Source organism: Megascapheus bottae, chromosome 19 (genome assembly GCF_031878675.1).
Source record: "Megascapheus bottae isolate mThoBot1 chromosome 19, mThoBot2.hap1, whole genome shotgun sequence".
NCBI classification, from domain to species: Eukaryota; Metazoa; Chordata; class Mammalia; order Rodentia; family Geomyidae; genus Megascapheus; species Megascapheus bottae.
The window spans coordinates 2734813-2754790 of record NC_143527.1 but is presented as its reverse complement, the minus strand read 5'-3'; the positions used below and the strand labels follow the sequence as shown (position 1 = coordinate 2754790).

The window sequence follows — 19978 nt, the reverse complement described above, 5'->3', positions numbered from 1 at the left end:
AACTTACTCAATGTTTTCTTTGACTTAATGTGAAAAGATTGAGACCCTCACTTCTTGAATATTTATATTTTGCTAGTTGAATATCTCCTTTTTTTATTCATTTACTTTTTGTAATATTGGGGATTGGACCCAGGACCTTGTATCTCTTAGGCAGTATCTACCACTTGACCCATTCTTCAAGTTCCCTAACTTAAACTTTTGTTTTGTTTTTGGGCCAGAATCGCACTGTACCCTTTAACAAGAGTGCCTTTGAGGTTTCTCTCTCTGCCTCCTATGGTAGCTGGAATTATAGGTACCACCACTCTGCCTGGCTTATTAATTGAATATTTCTTTTTTTATTGTAATTAGTGAAAGGGTTGCATGATATTTGCCAGATAGAAGGTGCATTAATTCACATACATTGATACCCTTTCACATGTCTTGGTACCCATTACCCTCCCCCCCACACCCCCCACCCATCTTGGTTTTTCCCCCCTTCCCTATCAAATTTCAAATAACCAAATACAAATAAATTCAATATATCAGATAATAAAGTGAGATACTATAACAATATGAGATAACCAAGGGACAGCAAAAGGGATGAGAGATAACATAGTACATTAAGGACAACAATCATTCGTTATATGGCTTTTGTTTCAATATCCTGGAGGTCCTTTCAATTAGCTTCATACTATATGGCCTTATGTATCAAGATTTTGCTCTATTGCAGATCTCTGCTAGTAGAGCCCAAGGTTTCTACTGATTATGACGAATGAGGGAAACCATTGAGCCTAAGTTCCTTTGAGTCTGGCTTACTTCACTTAATATGATTTTTTCTAAGTCTTTCCATTTCCTAACAAATGGGGCGATGTCATTCTTTCTGACAGCAGCATAGAATTCCATTGTGTACAAATACCACAACTTGTTGATCCACTCATCAACTGAGGGACATCTAGGTTGGTTCCATATCTTTGCTATGGTGAATAGTGCTGCAATGAACATTGTTGTGCTAGTGGATTTAGTATGCCCTTGTTTCTGGATGGTTGGGTAAATGCCAAGTAGTGGAATTGCTGGGTCATAGGGGAGTTCTATGTTTAGCCTTTTGAGGCACTGCCACACTGCTTTCCATAGTGGTTGAACGAGTTTGCACTCCCACCAACAGTGTAGTAGTGATCCCTCCTGGCCACATCCCCTCCTGCATCTGTTATTATTCGTTTTCCTGATCCTGGCCATTCTAACTTAACTCTCCAATTAAACGGCATAGGCTGTCTAGTTGGATCAAAAAGCAAGAGCCATCGTTCTGCTGTCTTCAAGAGACACATCTTACCCAAAAAAACAATCATCTTTTGAAAGTGAGAGGTTGGAATAAACTCTTATCAAGCTAACGGCCCCCAAAAACAGGCTGGAGTTGCCATCCTCATATCAGATAAAATAGACTTCAAACTAAAATTAGTAAGAAAAGACAAAGAAGGTTACTACATACTACTAAAGGGATCTTTCCTCCAGGAAGACATAACGATCCTAAATATTTACACACCCAATCCCGGAGCTCCGAACTTCATCAAGCAAACTTTACTTACACTGAAACCATACATAGATCGAAATACAGTGATTGTCGGTGACTTTAACACACCACTCTCACCTATGGACAGATCAACAAGGCAAAAACTCAACAGAGAAACCTTAGAACTGAACAACTATATAGACCAACTAGATCTAACAGACATCTGCAGAATATTCCACCCAGCAACAACACAATATACGTTTTTCTCAGCAGCACATGGAACATTTTCCAAAATAGATCACATCTTAGGCCATAAAACAAACCTGGTCAGATTCAGAAACACTGAAATTATTCCATGCACACTCTCAGACCACAAAGGCATCAAATTGGAACTGAACACACATCTCCACCAACGAAAACCCTGTACTCATGGACACTGAATATTTCTTAAAAGACAACTGATTCTTGCAAAATTATTAGACAGAAGGATAGCATATGGGAGGAAGGTAGATCTCAGTCATCTGGTTGGATAAAGTACATTTGCATTTAGCAGGAACTGTGGGTATTGAAATAGTATGCATTTCAAAACAGAATGGGAGAATGCCATGGGAAAGAATTCCAGGGTCATAGTCCACAGTGGAGCCCATCAGGGTTTGCAGATCAGACCAGGTCAGTGTTTGGAGGCAATTGTGAGGAAATGCATTCAAGAGAGAGCACACAGGAGTCAGGCAAGTAGAGAAACAAGAATCCTGTTCTATAGTGAAAACTCTGCATTGCTTCCCTTACAGTGAGGAGGGAAATGCAGCCATGTAGGCCTCCTTTTCTTCTGGCTGTTTGGACCTAGGTGTGGTACCAGGCGTTACTAAGAGCAGAGATTGCATTCATCTCCTGCCCTCTTTCTCCTTCTCCTCCCTTTTTCATATCTCTCCCTTCCTCGTTTTGTCAGTGGTGGGCCTTGAACTCAGGGCCTGGGGCTCTGTCCCTTAGCTCTTCTGCTCAGTGCTAGCTCACTACCACTTTGAGCCACAGCACCACTTCCAGTTTTTTGATGATTATTTGGGGATTAGATTCTCTTGGACTTTCTTACCCTAGGCTTCCTTGGAACAGTAATCCTTAGTTATCCACTTCCTGAGTAGCTAAGATTACAGGTCTGAGCCATAAGCACCCAACTCGTAGAGAAAAGAAATTTTTGTGCACTATCCTGATAAGCAATTGTGCTCTTTATCTTAATTGTGAAGTGTGCACTTAAAATTCATTTTTAAAGATTAGGATTATAAATCCATTTGTTTTAATATATTAAATTTCTGCTTTTGTCTACCAGGACATGAATAGTTCATGATATGTAAGAACTTTCAACGTGAATCTTTTGAAATAACCATCTCAAGATAAATTCAGTACTAAAGATCATATTTGGGGGAAAAAGAACTTTGGTCTATTTTTTAAATATCATTTTATTTTGTGTTATCTTAAAGTAGCTCACCCTGTCAGTTGATGTGGGTAACGCGTCTCCACCTCACCGTCTAGCCCATCTTCATGCGTCTTACCTTTCCTGGTGCTGGATACCACTGGTGTCCAGCAGTAAGGTCTGTGCGCTTTCCGGTGTTGACCTTCTGTTCCTTGTCCTCTTTAGAGTTAACTTCCAGAAAGCATTCCTTCTGGGCAGGCCAGGCCAAAATCACTTCTCTAGTTCTAACCACCCCAAATGGTGTTTCTGACCTCGAGGTAAATACTCCAGCACATTTGAGGAGATGGAGGAACTGAGGTTCAATTAGTCACCTTTCATGATTTGAAGAATACTCATCACTTCTTACCATGATAAAAGTGAATGATCGCTGGTGCGCCCAGCAGATATTTAAGTGTGTTGTTCCGAGCATCCTGGGTGTTTTTATTTTAAAATTTATTCAGAAAAAGGCAATGACTTTAGGAGGCTACCAGAAATTAGTTTTTAATAGTCTCAGCCACACAGAAGTCAGGTGTTCTGATTTCATTATTCACCTTCGCATACAAGGAGAGAATCACTTGGAAAATGATTCTTTTACTGTGGGATTTAAAATTAGGTTACTACTTCTGTTGATGAAGAAATTGTGAGCCTCTGAATGGACATTAGACACTTTAGATTAGAGAGAGGGAAGGAAAGTAATGAGTCCTATTTCTAAATGAATTTAAAAAGCAATCTGATTTTAGCTCTTGCAAGGCAGAGAAAATAAAATAAAAACTATCTTACTTTATTTACTAACCAATGAATTGAATTGTCTGCCTTTTATTACAGATATAAAGTAAAGACTATGAAGAGACAATCATTTTTGCAGCTATCAGACTTTCAGTAACATATCTCTTGTGGTTTAAATAACAGATAGTTTAAGTGTTTTTCCATTACCTTTGTGTAAATGAAAAATGCATAAAATATTTTAACAAGGGAAAGTAATCCAAGGAGATTGTTATTTTGTGTTACAAATTAGGTTATTTCTGTCATAAAATTAAAGGAAAAAAATCAACGTTAGGACATTTCTGCTTAATATCATTTACCAGAAGGACCGTGGAACGGCTTTAATGAGCTAGCAGGTCACCTGGTTCCAGCTGTTTCCGACCAGCTTTAGGAAACAGAATGTGGTGAGCAGTGGGAGGTGAGCACTATTACAGGCTCGCAAGGACTTACAGAATTGACTTCTGCTTGAATTAATTAATTTAGATTATCAATTTATAACCAGGTGCATGAATCTCATCAACTCCACAGCTCAGTGACTGACGGGGTTCAGTCATGTAAGGGCCTCCCAATTAGAGACCTCTACACTCCCCACAGCCAGTGCTCACCCCACAGCAGTCCTGAGGAGACATGGCTAGTAGGGGAAGCAAAAGATTTGCTTAGGTGCCTTACAAAGGTAAAAATCCAAGAAAAGGAAACAAAAAGAACCTGGACTTCGTTCCTTTGTGACCCCTTTGATCCCATGAAAAGGTAATTTTGACTATTCCAGCTGACAAATGGTTTGCAGTTAGCAAAAATGAAGTGTTTTCAGTCATTGGTTAGTTTGTATTTAGTTAGTGTCATTCCATTGTCTCTTTCCCTACTTAGACTTTGGGGCATCTTATATATCTAAAGTCACCCAGTCCATCCCAGGAAGCAGAAATACAATTCCTAATAGTAATACTATTTTAATTTTCTAATTGTGTAGTTTCCCATTTTTTGAATCCTTACATTGAATGACAGCAGTAAACTGGAGGTGGTTAATAATCTGAAGGAAACTGATTTCTATATCCTGATACAGAAGAAAAGAACCAATTGATGTGAACAGTGATCACTTGAGGAACACACCTTGACCGTCCCTCCATTCTTCTAGAGATGGGTCAGATGATGCCATGCTTTTCATGGGCATGGCCACTTTTACTGAGTGCAGCTTTCATTTTCAGTGGAGTTGTACACAGTGTAATACAGAAAACAGAGGGACTAAAGTCACCAAGAGTGAACCAAGAGCCTGCAGACATCTTGCTGTGCTGTGATCTTGTGATCTCCCTGAAGTACTACACATGGAAGATTATGCAGTTATAGAAAAGAATAAGGAAGTTTTTTACATGCTGACATGGATTGGTATCCATACTTCAGTGAATAAAAAAACAAAATGATTCATGCATGGAATGTTCTAGGCTTTGAGTTAAAAGGCAAATGAGAGTAGTGTCTGTGTGTATCTGTTTTACCCACACTGCACCTATGCAAAGGTGCAAAGGCTAGGGACTAGCCTGGCATGCTTGCTCTGAGAAGGGAGGTTGGTATCTGGAACATAGATTGGTACAAGACTCTTATTGGATGCCATTTAGTACCTTTGGAGTTTGTGCCAGGTAATAATGTTTTCTACTCCAAAAAGTGTTGTGGCACAGTGTACACCTAGCTCAGATTTTTGAGAGTACAAAGAGAAAACGGTACCACAGCAAAGCTGTTTAGTTGTCTGTTGTTACAAAAGCGAAATGGTTGCATTGTTGAGATAGGGTCTGTATTCCTGATCCTTTTCAAGCATCTTCTGCTTCCTAAAGTTTGAAGCACTGTGATCTGACGTGGAAGCGGTGCAGTGTCAAGGTTGAGGTTAAAGACAGTATGGCATCTCCTCAGATGGCCAGAGCAGTAGCTGTTTTTTTGGAAAACAAACAAACAAAAACTCCACTTCCTCTGTCATTACTGCTCATTTTTTTTTTGCATTTAGATTTCCATATATCTTTGGAGTGCAAATGTTGTTGCACTGACTAAATTTTAATTAATGTATCCCTGCCTACTCTCTGTCCAACCTTATGTCGAGAGAATCATAAAACATACCTGAATGTGAATTAATTGTGCTTCAGCTGGAAAGGTGGTATGTATGTTCATGTGTCGCTTCTCTAGAATCCTCAGTGTCCATCTTGAGGCCCCTAGTCCAGGAGCTGGCAGGGCAAGAATCAGGCCTCAGTGAAGTTGGCCTCCCTGCTTCTAGCACAATTCAGCATAAAGCGGGAGGAGGGTGGAGAGTAGCTTTCTCTGCTACTAGGTCGTCTGTTGGGGTTGAATAGACACTTTAAGTGGGATGTTGGGTAGGGAGAGAAGACCTCCCCATTCCTCAGCCTTACTCCCCTTCCATTTAGTTGTCATAATCCAGGGTTAGATAAGTTAACCCTCTTTGGGTAGAGCCCTTTGTAAGGTTAAGTTGGAAGGAGAAATAGCTGAAGTTCAGGCACTGAAGAGTATTGAAGTATTATGTGAATAATAAATACAGAACAGAAGTGATGAGGACAAGAGTGTATTTACCCCCTCGCACACAGCAGGATCATTCCTCCACATTGTCTGGAATGAAAACCAACCTCCGTCCCTGATCTTCTGTCAGTCAGCATGTGAAAAGCTAGGGAGGTCCATTCACGCCGTCCACTGCAGGCTCCCAGATTAGCCAACTAAAATTAGAAAATGTCTTGTTCAGATGGAGCTTCCAATAAACAGCAGATAGTTATTTAAAGTAGCATCGTCTCACAGTTTGAACAAGTTCAAGAGTATCTTGTATTTTGTCTAGTAACCCACTGCCCTGATGTCATGTCTCCTCCTGGTCTGTAGAAAGCAAACCTAAAGAAAGCAGTAGCAACAGAGAACTCAAAAGTTTACAGGCAGATTTGGAAAAATGGAGCATAGAAGAGGAACGGAACTGTCATAGGTTATGTTATTACTGAATCAGCCATTAGACCAGGGCTCTCCAACAGTGATTTTTCAGGGTCAGCCACTCCCTGGAACTGTGTGAGGTGCCCACTGCCTACCCATCCTCCACACCACACAGAGTGGTGCCTGGGGACTGTAGATCTGCCACACTCCCGAAGGCGTGGCTCCAGAACAGCACCCAGGTGGGAGCTATAAAGTCAGGGAGCCCAGTTCCCAAGTTTGCACTTCCTCTTAGTTGAGAACATGAGGTTTAATTGCCCCTTTCATTCTCTGTACACTTCAGCACCACCAACTCTGCATTTGCTTTCACTCCAAACACGTGTTAAATTTTCTTCCCGGTAGCCTCAAATGAAACAGGAGAAATGGACTTTGGAGAGGAACTGGGGCATGTTCACAGAAGCAGTCTGCCTTTTCCTGTGTCTAGCTGCTTTCAAGACCAGTTTGGAATAGGAGACAGTGGGTTCCATCATCCACAGAGCCAGGAAGTGACGCTGAATTTCCCTATGGCTGCAAGTCCTACTTAGTTTTCATTGTCTTAGGGAAAAGTGAAAGCAGCAAGAGCCACTTCACGAGCATGGAAACACTAGTGCTATGATCTTCCTCAGATGCTTCTCCATAAAGGGAAATGCTAGAGATGGTAGGGGCCTCATCACCAAGCAGAATTCCCCCGAGAGGCCTTCACCTCTCCCTCACTCCATGCCAGACTGTCTAGCTTAATGTCATCAGAGATGGGCAGTTTTCATGATGTTCAAGTGTTTGTTTAGCAGTTGATCTTGTGTGCAACATAAAAGATGAAAATACCTTCTAGAAGATTTTTGTTACACTTTGGCCCTAGTCAAGTGTAATTTGTCGAGCATCTGTTTTCCCTTGGTTTTGCAAAGGCCTTGGGTACAGTGCTAGGCACTCACTATGACTGGATCTCCTGGAGCTGGTGAAGGCCCCTTCCGGCCACACTGGGCAGCTGAGCAACACATGACCTCACACTCCTGTGGCCGCTATCAGCAGCGTCCCTGTTATTGATAGTCGTAGAGATATTGACAGTCTGTGCTTGGAAGGAAAATAGGAGTTTGATATGACATATTGTGTGTCTCAGCAAGACTCATAAATAATTTTGACAAGTTTTTGTATGCATGGGAAAGTCCTTGATTCAGCCTCCCATAAAAATAAACTTCTATTATGGAATGTATTTGTCAAGTGGCTGCTTGATGGATGGAGCTGCGTTTACCCCTTGGCAGTTCGATGAGTTTTAGATGCACAGCTTACCAGGGAGGATTTACGGGCAGCACAGAAATAATTATTCAGCATGAAATGCATAATTCCTGTACCTGAATTTTCATTTTTTATTATATTTCATTTCTGTTGTATTTCTGTTCTCTAAAACAAAAGAACTTGCCATTTTTTTCTCTCCAGCGCTATTGCTTATACAAGGTTTTATGTTGGAACCAGTGAACAATCTGATCCATCACAGATTGTATCCCAAACTTAGCTGGCATGTGTTTATTGAGTCTGTAGTTTGGGTTTTCCACACACACACACACACACACACACACACTAGTGCACACTGTGTGTGTGCACTAATTAAGAAATTTCACCTTTTTTTCAGATTGAAAACTTTGTACATAAACTATGATATTTTCCCCTGAGGTTAGCACAACTATATATTAAACTTAAGTTCTTGTCCCCTCAACCTAAAATATTAAACATAAAGCATTTCTCTCGGCTGAGAGTTTGGCCTACTGGTAGAGTGCTTGCCTAAATTATCCCCTAAATTACACTTAGGATTCCCTTCTCATCCATCATAGCCCCTCTGGTTAAGTAATCTCCCTGGGTAAGTTGGAAACCTTAGAAAGTATTGAATTCCCACTCTCCTTTTTACACTGGATGATTTCGGTGTCTGATTATCCCATAGCATCATTACCTCCAACCTGGGAATGTGTAGTGATTGGAAGGACTAAAAAAGGAAGATGACTGACCAGCTAAGTTGGTTGTACATACTTCTGCTTCTTCACTAGGACGTAGTGCTAACAACAGGGTATTATTTCTATTTGCTGCAAGTCTGGGGTCCAGATGGATATTGTGGTTAGGTCGTTCATCAGGGCGATGTGTCAGGTCCACTGAGCGTGTATACACTTGCTGGAAAAGTGTACACAGTGGTTCTCTCATGTGCTTCTAACATCGGATCCGCTATACTGGCCCTCGGTTCGTGGGCATGGTCTGCTAATTGTGCAATTTCTTCACAGTAGCAGCTGTTGGCTTTGGTGATCCTGTCATATTTTTGCTCTGTATTTAATAACTCCTTCTCTTGCACTTTTGTTTATTCTTGTTCTTTTTTCTGTGTACCATAATTTAATGATCAGTATTTTTAAATTCTGATTCTGGTGATATATTAGTTGTATCAAACATTGCTGATATAATTTTAGAACATTTGTGCCCATGTACACCAAGCCCCATCACTCTGTGTCCTATCATTTCAGTGCTGACCCTATCACATTTAAAGATAGGCTTTCACTTTCTAATTTATGTGCTATGAATGATGAGAGAAGAAATGATTGAATTACAAGCCTAACAGGTGCCCAGATGAATGAAGTGAAAATCCTCAGATCAAGAACAGTAGTCCTGTTTATTATATCACTTCAGGACACATGTCTGTCAGCAAACTCATTTTTAAATGACAGTGCTTCAGGCAAAATTAAACCATGTATTCCCTAGCTGAGATAATTTGATCCCTAGCTAAGTTTTGATAATATAGTGGAATTGTTTTGTTAGGGCCAGTGAGAGAGGGTACTGGGCATTGCTGTGCACGCCTCACAAATTCACAATGGTCTCATCTTCACAGAGACTCCTGAAGAAAGGTATAAAGCAAATTCCCACACAGCTTATGGATCCATGAGGGTCCAAGCAGCAGAGTCTGGTTTTGAACTTATTCACTTTCATTCCAGAGCCCAGTTCTTGACAGCTACACTATCCATATTTCCACAACCACAAGGCATCGTTTTATAGTTCATTGGAATTTCTGATTTCAGAAATAATAATTTGTTCAAGGTGCACAGGGCTTTGTTTCTGTCGTGGTTGCATTTGTTGCTGAGAGGTGAGCTGTGGTGTTGCAGTCCCCTCCTTAGTATCCACAGTTACCTGAATCTACCTGCCTGGCAGATTCAGAGAAAGGCCCGAGATGCACATTTCAAAAGAGCTGGGTGGGGTGTGGGATGTTTTGAAAGTCTGAACAGGTGAAGTGGAATATGCAGAGATTTGTGTGAGCTGATAGTGGAACAGATGAGACAGATAAATCATACCAGAGCCGTGTATACAGCAAAATTCCTAACAAGTACAGCAGTCACGTGTCACCAAATAACAAGTGGGTCAGAGAGGGTAGTTTTCTTCCCCTTCTGTGGGACTTGAAGGCCCAGGCCAGACACGCAGATGCTATCCCTTGTTTCACCTGAGAATTGAGGCATTTCTTGCTACATACATCTTCCCCCATGTATTGAAAAATATAGGTCTCACATGCCTCCTCTTCATAGATAAAGCAAAAGGAATATTTTTCTTAAGGCAGAAGCATGTGTTTGTATAGCAAACAAGTCTTAAATCTATGCGTGGCCCTTGTCAGAAGAAGTCAGATACCCATGAAAACATCAGAGGAAGCAGTACCTCTGAGCAGCCCCAAGAACTCCTACATCTACTGTACTGAATTCTCAGACTGTGAGTAGGAACTGTGGTGGAAACAAAGTACTTAGAAACCTGTGTGGACACCAGGATGAGAATCTAAAGTGATAATGGGCTTAGAATGAGCACATCAACACAAGCATGTGTAATGGGAAAAGCAGACAGCCTCTCAGGTACTGCAGATCTGGACTCACAGCTACACATACCTCTTGCCTTTCTCTGTGAATAAAAAGTACATGGATGAGAGTGGGAATAACACTAAATTATATTTAATTCAGCCATTTGTTCTTTTCCTTTAAATCAACAGATACCGATGTAACTATTCATTGGAGTACGGGCAGTAGACATATCACAATGTCCATTAAATTTGTGTATTTGCATTGTTTTGATTGTCGCAGCAAGCGATGCTTATGGTGAATGCAGTATATTGCATATGAAACATGTCTTTGCTTCCAGTCCACCTGAATATTATGAAAGAAAAAAGTAAAGGTAGAAAATGAGGAGTCTTTACCTATTTCCACAAATCAGAAAATAGTTGTAAGCTGGGAGCAGATGACTCACACACATCTGTAATCCCAGTCACTCAGAAGGCTGAGATCAGAGGGTCACGGTTGGAGAAAGTCCATGGGACTCAGAAAAAAGCCAGAATAGAGGTAAGAGTGCCAAGTGGATGAAAAAGCCAAGCAAAGTGTAAGGCCCTGAGTTCAAGCCCTAGAACCAGTAAAAAGAGACCAAAAGAGAGGGGAAAAAAGTTTATACAATATTAACTACATTTCATCGAATGAAATTACCAGTGATAGGCTTATTTTTTGGTCTCAGTATTCTTACTAGGTCAAATTATTTAGTGGTGTCATTTATATAAACTAAATGTAACTTAATTTGCATCATGATTTGGAAGGGTTCATGTTACTAGGGAAAATTGGATGTGTTTGCTTGAAAGGTTTTCTATATAAATTATATCTAATAAGAAACTGACTTCTCCTGGTAAGTGTTCAGAAAGGGTTTTTACTAGCCCAGCAGACTTTATGTAAGTACTCATTGAGAATAGTGTATCTGTGTTCGAAGTCTACAAACACAGGTGTCCCCTTAGTCAGTGATAACATTCAGCATGGAAGTGAATCTGCACTACTAAGATGGTCTCAGTTGTTTGACCTGACAGTGAGCTCCCATACTGCCACATGTGTCCTCGGTGATTTCTACCATTAGCCTGTGTCCTGGCACCCGTCCTGAAACCCATCCCATCTGCTTTGCAGACACCATTGTGTCTTAGAGGCTGTCAGTGTGATGACGTCAGGACTAAGGTGGGGACACTGTGTGATGATGTCAGAACAGAGAAACAGCAGGCAGGGATACTGTGATGACGTCAGGACTGAGGAACAGAGGGCAAGGACACTGATGACGTCAGGACTGAGGGACAGCAGGCAGAGGGCACAGGATGTGTGATGCTTATGGTATATATTACATTTTTCACCTCCTACATTGTGTGTTCTAGTTTTAATACCTTTTCCAGAGACTTGTTGCAGTGTCTTCAAATAAAAGTATTTCTTCCATTAAGATGGAATTTAACTGTTTTAAAACCTCTTCAGTAGAAAAAGGATGAGGAGGAAAGTCCTGATTTTGTTGCAGACCAGCTGTTTTGTGATTCCATGTTGTTATTGAGTGTTAAGCTAACTTCAGAATAATAAAAGGGAGATACAACTATTTTACTCCTTAAAATCTGTATCCACATTTTTCCCCCTGTGGCTGGTTGACTTATTTTCCTTTTTCTTTTTTCTTTTTTTCCATTGCTGGAGACTGAACTTGGAACCACATGCTTGCTAAACAGGTGCTTTACCACTCAGCAACACTCTAGGTGCTGTTTGTTTATTGCCCAGGCTGGCCTTGAACTGTTTATCTTTCTATCTTTTGGTTTTTGCTTTTTCTACTGGTCCTAGAGCTTGAACTCTCAAGCCTGAGCACAGTCCCTGTGCCACTTGAGCCACTTCTGGCTTTTTGTGGTTAATTGGAGATTAGAAACTCCCAGACTTTCCTGCCGAGGCTGGCTTCAAAATGTGACCCTCAGAGCTCAGCCTCCTCGGTGAATAAGAGTATACATTACTGGTGCCCTATATCCATTTTTAAGTCATTCATTACAAATGTGTACCATCATGCCTGGCCTGTATTTACTTTAAATTTGTATCTTTGTCTAAGTTCAGCTACTAAATCCTTAGAGGAAGTGTTTTTTCTTTCCCAAGTTCAGCTACCAAATCCTTAGAGTAATTTTTTTTCAAATTAACTCAGTAATACTAATGGCCAAAATATTTTTTTTGTTTTGTTTTACATTTTAATGGCTCACTGGAGGTTTGGCATACCACGTGTTCTAGCAGTGTGATTGCAGCGTAGCACACAGAACTCTGTAATGAGCAGAAGGGACCAGTGCCTGGTGCCCAAAAAGTTGCAAACTTTGTCCCCATGTTTGCTGTATTTGTTTAGCCTACAATTGAATACACAGCCATTTTGCTGTGCTGCAGATTGTCTATGTGGGAGTCAGGGTGCATATTTAATGCCTGATTTAAAAGGAAAAATAGATGCAGTGACATGGGGCAATTTTAGGAAAGTGTGTTCAGTGCAAATTCATACAGAGGCTGGGAGAAAGTGGTTTTCCTCTCATAGAGAAGAGGTGATGTGTTTCACAGCAGGAATTGTTGTAGAACTGTATTTATTAAGTGATGCGTAGTTGGCTTTTTTTCCCCTTTGCGCTTTTAATGACAAATTCAAATGGAAACTGAAGAAAGAATCCCAGAAAAGAATCCCCAGTTACTTAGAGCTCTCCTCCTCCTCCTTTCCTCCTTTATCCCTGTCTAAAAAAAGGTTTTTGTCTAAAAAGAAGGGGGGGGGGGGAATGAAGCTTAGTTACTAGAGGAAAGAAAGCCTGAAGAAATGTTCTCTGGATTTCTGCCCATGAAGCAAGGTGAAAACAGAAGCATTCACATGTACTGAAGTGTGTGCTAATTGGAGAGGACTCGTTCCTGGTTCCTGCGGCATAATTTAGTCCCTCTTAAGTGCAATGGCCAGCAACACTGGATAGCTGACCAGCCTGGGCCCAGCTTCTTCCAGGGTCACCATGGCACCACTACGAAGCTCCAAGAAAACGCCTCTAAACTCCATGTCAGTTCTAAAAATAAGCAAGCGTACCAGTTGTCATGTTTTTGTCTACTTGGTTCCATTGACTTTTGCCCTTTGTAATGACAGATAAATGACAGGCAGAACATTGTTGACACACTTAAGGTCAGTCCAGAATGTTCAGGGTCCTGCACTCCTTAGCTTGAGGAAATTTGGTCAGCCCTTGACATTTCTATTGCTAAAAAGACTTTAGATTGTGGGTCAAAGCCTATAGAAAAGCCTTCTAGTTTCTAGGAACAAGCCTTGAACTCTCTGTAACTGCCACTAGACGAACAGTGGCGTTTGCTTAGCCGTGCGAAGCTCAGTACAGAGAGGAGGGCATGGACACAGGTCAGGGTGCCCGCCCAGTGTCTGCCTTGACTTGGTGATGTTAAAACCATGAGGGGAAACTGGGAAGAGGGAAGGATGGGATGACACAGTCCAAAAGATATGTTCTCATTACCCGACCTACAAAGCAGTAACACGTCTATATGACCCCTTATCATAATAACAATGAAATTACAATTTCACTTTCTAAAAAGAAACAGATGAAGTTTTTACTCTCCCCCTCTCCTGTCCTCTCCTTGTCACGGGGCTTGAACTCAGGGCCTGGGTGCTGTCATTGAGCTTGTTTGTGGAGCCACAGCTGCACTTCATGTTTTCTGGTAGTCAGTTGGAGATAAGTGTTCCATGGAGGAGGGGATGGAAAGAACACTTAGAAAGGACAAGGGGGAAGAAAAAGATCATCTCTGTGCAGTACTTTTCTTTAACACATTTGAGAACTGAATGGAATCATAAAGGTGAGAACCAGCTTGCCGGCACCATGTTCCAACACTCAGCAAGCGGACATTTGAAAAGCATGCCTCCTGCTGCCTGATTTCTTCACTGGAAGTTCTAGTTCTAGAACAGACTGTTTGCAACAGTTGATCACTTTTTTTCACCTATCTACAAGTTCTGTAAGAAAGCCAGTTTTCCTAAAAATAGTCATTTGTACCTGTTACTTTTGCTGTTATTTAGAGTAGTAGAAAGGGAAAAGCTTTTGTAGGATGTCTTCTGTGTGATCTAGATTGTGTGTGTATGATACTGGGGATTGAACCTATGGCCTTACACATGTTGGGCAAATGCTACGCCATTTAAGCCACATCCTGGGCCCTGAAGAATAGACTTCAAAATAGAATTATGGGGCAGTAATTATTTTAGAGGACAAATAAGTAATAAGATGGACATAGCAGTTATTAGTAATTTTCTAAAGTCTGTATTGCTTAATTGTCCTGAGCAAGGGAGGAATAGAACTCTCACATGTGAGAAGTAGCACTCACATGTCATTTGCAAACAAGATGATACATAACGAGCTATAAAACAATAAAATAGTCCAAGATGGCGTCTTTATTTCTGAGTAAATGAGATGTTTTCCAGTACAGGGAGAGAAAACAATGTAGGGTTGTCTAAAGAATTACACAAAGATAATAGAGAGTTTATACATTCTTTCTTTATTGATCATTCAGAGAACTTCTGGCTTCCTTGCCAGATTGACAGCTGAGTTATTTGCCCTTCCCTGGTGACTGACAACAGGTAATGGAAAGGCTTTTACTGTGCTGGAGCAGCACAGAATATTTCCTAATTTACTACTGTGGTTCTCATCAAAAAAACACTACATCTATCACTTCAATTACTGGAGTTTCACATTCAGTTTAAGGAGACATGTTTCTATAATGTGACAGGCTTTGCAGACTCTGAGCTGTTCCCACTCTGCACCCATCGCAGTAATCGGAGAGAGACGTCCCAGAGAGCAGTTGTTATATTTTTATATCTTTTAATGGTGTCTACTGGCAAGAAATAAAACAAACCATAAACTGATCGTTTTGATAAGGTATATTTTAGAAAGCCTCTTTTTTTTCAGCTTAGAAAATGTTCAACAGTCCTTAATGGACAAGAACCACAGGCCATGCACTGTGATGTTCCACAGTATTTTTTGGTACAGTCTTTGCACAGCTAAGGCACGTGGCCTCACCTCTACTTCTGTGCTGCTTAAAGGGCTCATGCTGATCTGCCAGGCATTAACTGATCTATTCATACAAGCTAATCACTTAGGTACTGGGTAGCATCATAAAGAGAAGTTGATTTCTCCTCCAATGCCCACAATGCCTGCCTCATGGGAGAACAGGAGATCCACCAAATTTGGGGGGGGGGCACTGAGAGGGCAAAGCATGTGTACTTTGTAATGATTATCCAACTTGTCCATGTAAATTTTGTCTAAAATGCGCAGACCAGAAGTGCTTCAGATTTCAGGTTTTTCAGATGTTGGAATATATATATATACAGTTGGTGTGTGTGTGTGTGTGTGTGTGTGTGTGTGTGTGTGTGTGTGTGTGCGCGCGCGTGTGCGTGTGCGTGTGCATATGCATACTGTAGGATATCTTGGGGAGTGCATCTTAGTCCAGATACTAAATGCATTGTGTGTTGCATACTCGTCCCCCCACACGTCACCTTCATGTGGCTTGATGTGGTGCTGTTAATGGGTCTCTACTGTGATGGGGATGGGACCTGCCAGGTGAGCTCAGGGATGATATTTTGCACCTGTGGATTTGGGGACATTGTGCATTTCAGGTTTTTAGATTGGGTCACTCAGCCAGTACTAACCAACAACCACACACCATATGCTTTCCTGGAGATGATTAAATGACCAGCGACCCCAGCTTGGAGCCTAACCTTTAATGTTTAGAGAGCTGGTTGGCCCTATAATTGATTAGCAATCTAGAAAATGCTCATGACAAATTCTCAACACCTACTTGAATCATGTGCTTCCCCTCTCTGCATTGTGCACTGGCTGGGCTGGACTCACCTCCCATCGGTAGCCCTGCCCACCTGTGCTGCTTCCAGTCTGGCTCTGGGACCACCTGCTCCAGCACAGCCACTCAGTCATCCCGGTGAGGCAGCCCTTGATCCCTATAGCCCAGTGGTGGCTGCTCACCACATGTGACTAGAATGTGTAAACATGTCTAATGTGACCGCATCCCTGAGTTTTCACTTAATTTAGCATTAATCGGGTTTTCATCAATTTCATTTAATTAATCCACCTTGACTACGTAAGACTTGTAGGTTGCACAGTAGTTCCCATTCCCTTTCTGCTAGCAACCCTTTCATAGACTTCCTTTCACAGGTTGGACAAGCCCGGGCCATACAGTGCCCAGTGCTTCACATGTCATCGCCCAGCGATCACCTTTTGTCTGCTCTGTCTCCTCACCTGTACCCCTGAAGCTCCTTGGGGCCCCTGCACTGCTCTTCTTCTGCAGATGGCCCGGTGGCCTGTATGTCACCCCTCTCCAGCCTTAGCTTTTGGCTTCTCAGGCCTTTTCCGAGGCTCAATCTAAGTGGCAATGTCTTGTGTGGTGGCAGAGTTGATACAGTCCAGTCAGTGGAGTGTCTCTCATCAGGTCTGAGGCCAGGCTGTAAGAAAATATACCTTTTTGATCTCCAAAGTGCTTTTGGAGTCATCTGGGATGCTTTTGACTTTTTAAATTTGTGTTATTTCCTTCAGGTAGAGCTAATCTCTGCTGTAGTCCCAGATTTCAGAGAATTAGCTGGCACATGATAACAAGATATAGATTATTAAACAAAGATGTGAGGATTAGCAATATGAATAATTTAGCAAAAGGGCCACTATGAAATCTATAATCCAGAAAATGCTATGAGCACAGTGAAGGTGTGAGAGTTTGATCCTGCATTAAGTCTATCGTAAGTCAAATGCATATAATCCCAGCTACTCAGAAGGTAGAGATAGGGAGACTGCAGCGTGAGCTCAGGGCAGGCCAAAAGCTAACAAGACCTCATTTCAACCAACAGTTGAGATGTGATGGTCATATGTATCATTCCAGTTACTGTGAGACACAGGTAAAAGGACCGGGGTCCAAGGACAGCCTTGGCAGATTTGGTAAGATTCCTTCTCAGCAACTAATCTGAGCAGGGTAGTGGTATATATACCTGCAGTCCCATCTCCACAGGAGGCATAGATATGAGAATTATAGTCTAAAAACACTGGAGGAAGAGTTGCAAGACTATGTGGAAATCATGGAAACAAAGGAGGTAGCTGGCTCAAGTGGCAGAACACCTACCTAATAAGCTCAAGGCCCTGAGTTGAAACCCTATATTGGCAATTAAACATTGCTTTTAATAAAATAAAATAAGTGCGCCGGGCTCAGTGGCTCACGCCTGTCATCCTAGCTACTCAGGAGGCTGAGATCTCAAGATCACAGTCCAAAGCCAGCCTGGGCACTAAAGCCCGTGAGACTCTTATCTCCAATTAACCACCAGAAAACCGGAAGTGGCGCTGTGGCTCAAGGGGTAGGGAGGTAGCCTTGAGCTGAAGAGCTCAGGGTCAGCGCCCAGGCCCAGAGTTCAAGCCCCACAACCGACAAAAAATAAATAGATAAAATACATAGTTTAGCTTGACACATTTGAAGATGTCAATAGAGGGTGCGAGGGTAAACTTGCCTTTTAAATGTGACACTGGAAATTTTTGTTTGTACAAGTTTTAGAAAGTGGACGTATCGTTCTAGGTCTCCCTCTTTTCCTTACTGCCACGCTCACAAGCCTGCCCTAGGCCATAGACCTGAATCCCACAACAGAGCAGGGTGAGGTGGGCAGTCTCTGCACACTCATCTCAAAGACAGCAGAATACTAGAAACAATCCCAGTGGTATCAGCAGTATGCGTGAGAGCCATGGGCCACCCCTGAGAATGTCACAGAAGCTATTGGGTATAGACACACTTTTCTGTGGACCTCCAAATTAAACAAATGATTGCCATGTTTGTCTTGTTTTCTTCAGCCTAAAACGTATGTAACACATAACAGCCCCCATGAAATACATTATGTTAACCTAACAGCCACTAGCAGAACTCAGAGCTGTGGCAGAGTATGTCCATGGAAATTGTGAACAAGAGCTCTGTATTACGGAGTGCATCAAATTATGCCTGGCATGTTCCAGTTCCATAGCATAGAGCAGACTACTGCCTCTATAAATGGAGTTTATTCATTCAAGATGGTGCTTTAATCGGAGGTACCATGTAAAGGTATAATAGTCAAATGCATGTGAAAATTACCAATTAGCATATGTCAAATAATAAGCCTCTAATTTACTGTTAACATGCCATTAATTAATAATTAACTCATTATTATAGCTAAACCATAATGATATATTTATAATTATTATTATAACATGTATATGTAATTAGTAATGTATCCTGTGTAAGTAAAATTGACAACTGATGGTAGCAAACTTTAATAACTCCTTTTGTGAAGTAAATCAGGAGGTAAGTTGACTGAATTCTTGAGGAGCCACTGAGTCAGAGCTACCCTTTGACTTACCTATCCATAACTAACTACTTTCTGGCTGACTTTCTTTCTTGAGGGCAACCAAAAATTCATTATCAAGGGTGCTAAGGACTAAGGAATCAGCTGTAAAATGCTGTCACTTACTCTAGCTGTCATGGTGCTTTCTTGATTGCAAATAGTGTGGTATAAGTTATTTGCTCAATCCACATGTTCAGTAAAACCTACTTTAAAGGAGTGACTCCGTTAAGTTACCTCATTGAGCCTGGGTTGTTCATGCTGGACACTGCAGGTAGAATAACTTATAACTAGTTCTCATCGTACATACACTGATGCAGGTCAGTGTCTGTTGGGCCCACCTCTTCATAGAGCCTTACAACAACAGAGCTGCTTTCACTTGGGAGGACTAGGATTGAGGAAGAAAAGAAGGGGCTGTAGGAATCTCAAGCTTTCCTCCAGAGCTCAGTCAGAAACCAGAGATCTGAAGAAGATAAGCAAAGTGTAATCTGATTATTGAGATGTGAACTGAGTGGCTCATACCTGTAATCCTAGCTAATTAGGAGGCAGAGATCTGAGAGTTGTGATTCATAGCCAGGGCAGGCAGAAAAGTCTGAAACTCTTATCCTTATTAAAAGTACCAAAAAAGGGGACCAGGAATTTGGCCTAGTGGTAGAGTGCTTGCCTAGCATGCACGAAGACCCGGGTTCAATTCCTCGTTACCACATACATACATAGAAAAAAAGCCAGAAGTGGTGCTGAGATTCAAGTAGAAGAGCTGTAGCCTTGAGAAAACCCAAGGACTGACTGGCAAAAAAAAAAAAAAAAAAAAGTGCCAAAAAAGAACGAAAGAAAGCTAGAAGTGGAGCTGTGGCTCAAGTGGGAGCAGTAGCCTTGAGCAAAAAGAAACTGAGGGACAGTGTTCAGGCCCCAAATTCAAGGCCCAGGACCCTTATCTGGGGGAAAAAGAAACTGAGGGACAGTGTTCAGGACCCAAATTCAAGGCCCAGGATCCTTATCTGGGGGGAAAAGAAACTTAGGCATAGTGTTCAGGCCCCAAATTCAAGGCCCAGGACCCTTATCTGGGGGAAAAAGAAACTTAGGCATAGTGTTCAGGCCCCAAATTCAAGGCCCAGGATCCTTATCTGGGGGGAAAAAGGATGTGAATTCATGATTAGGTTCAAAATTAAGATTTTATTTCTGTG

General features: G+C 41.6%; 1 protein-coding gene across 2 annotated transcripts in view; it reads left to right on the top strand.

Moving 5' to 3' along the window:
- Positions 1–19978, top strand: part of Znf407 (zinc finger protein 407) — a 361765-nt gene that overhangs the window by 308078 nt on the left and 33709 nt on the right. The window lies entirely within an intron of this gene.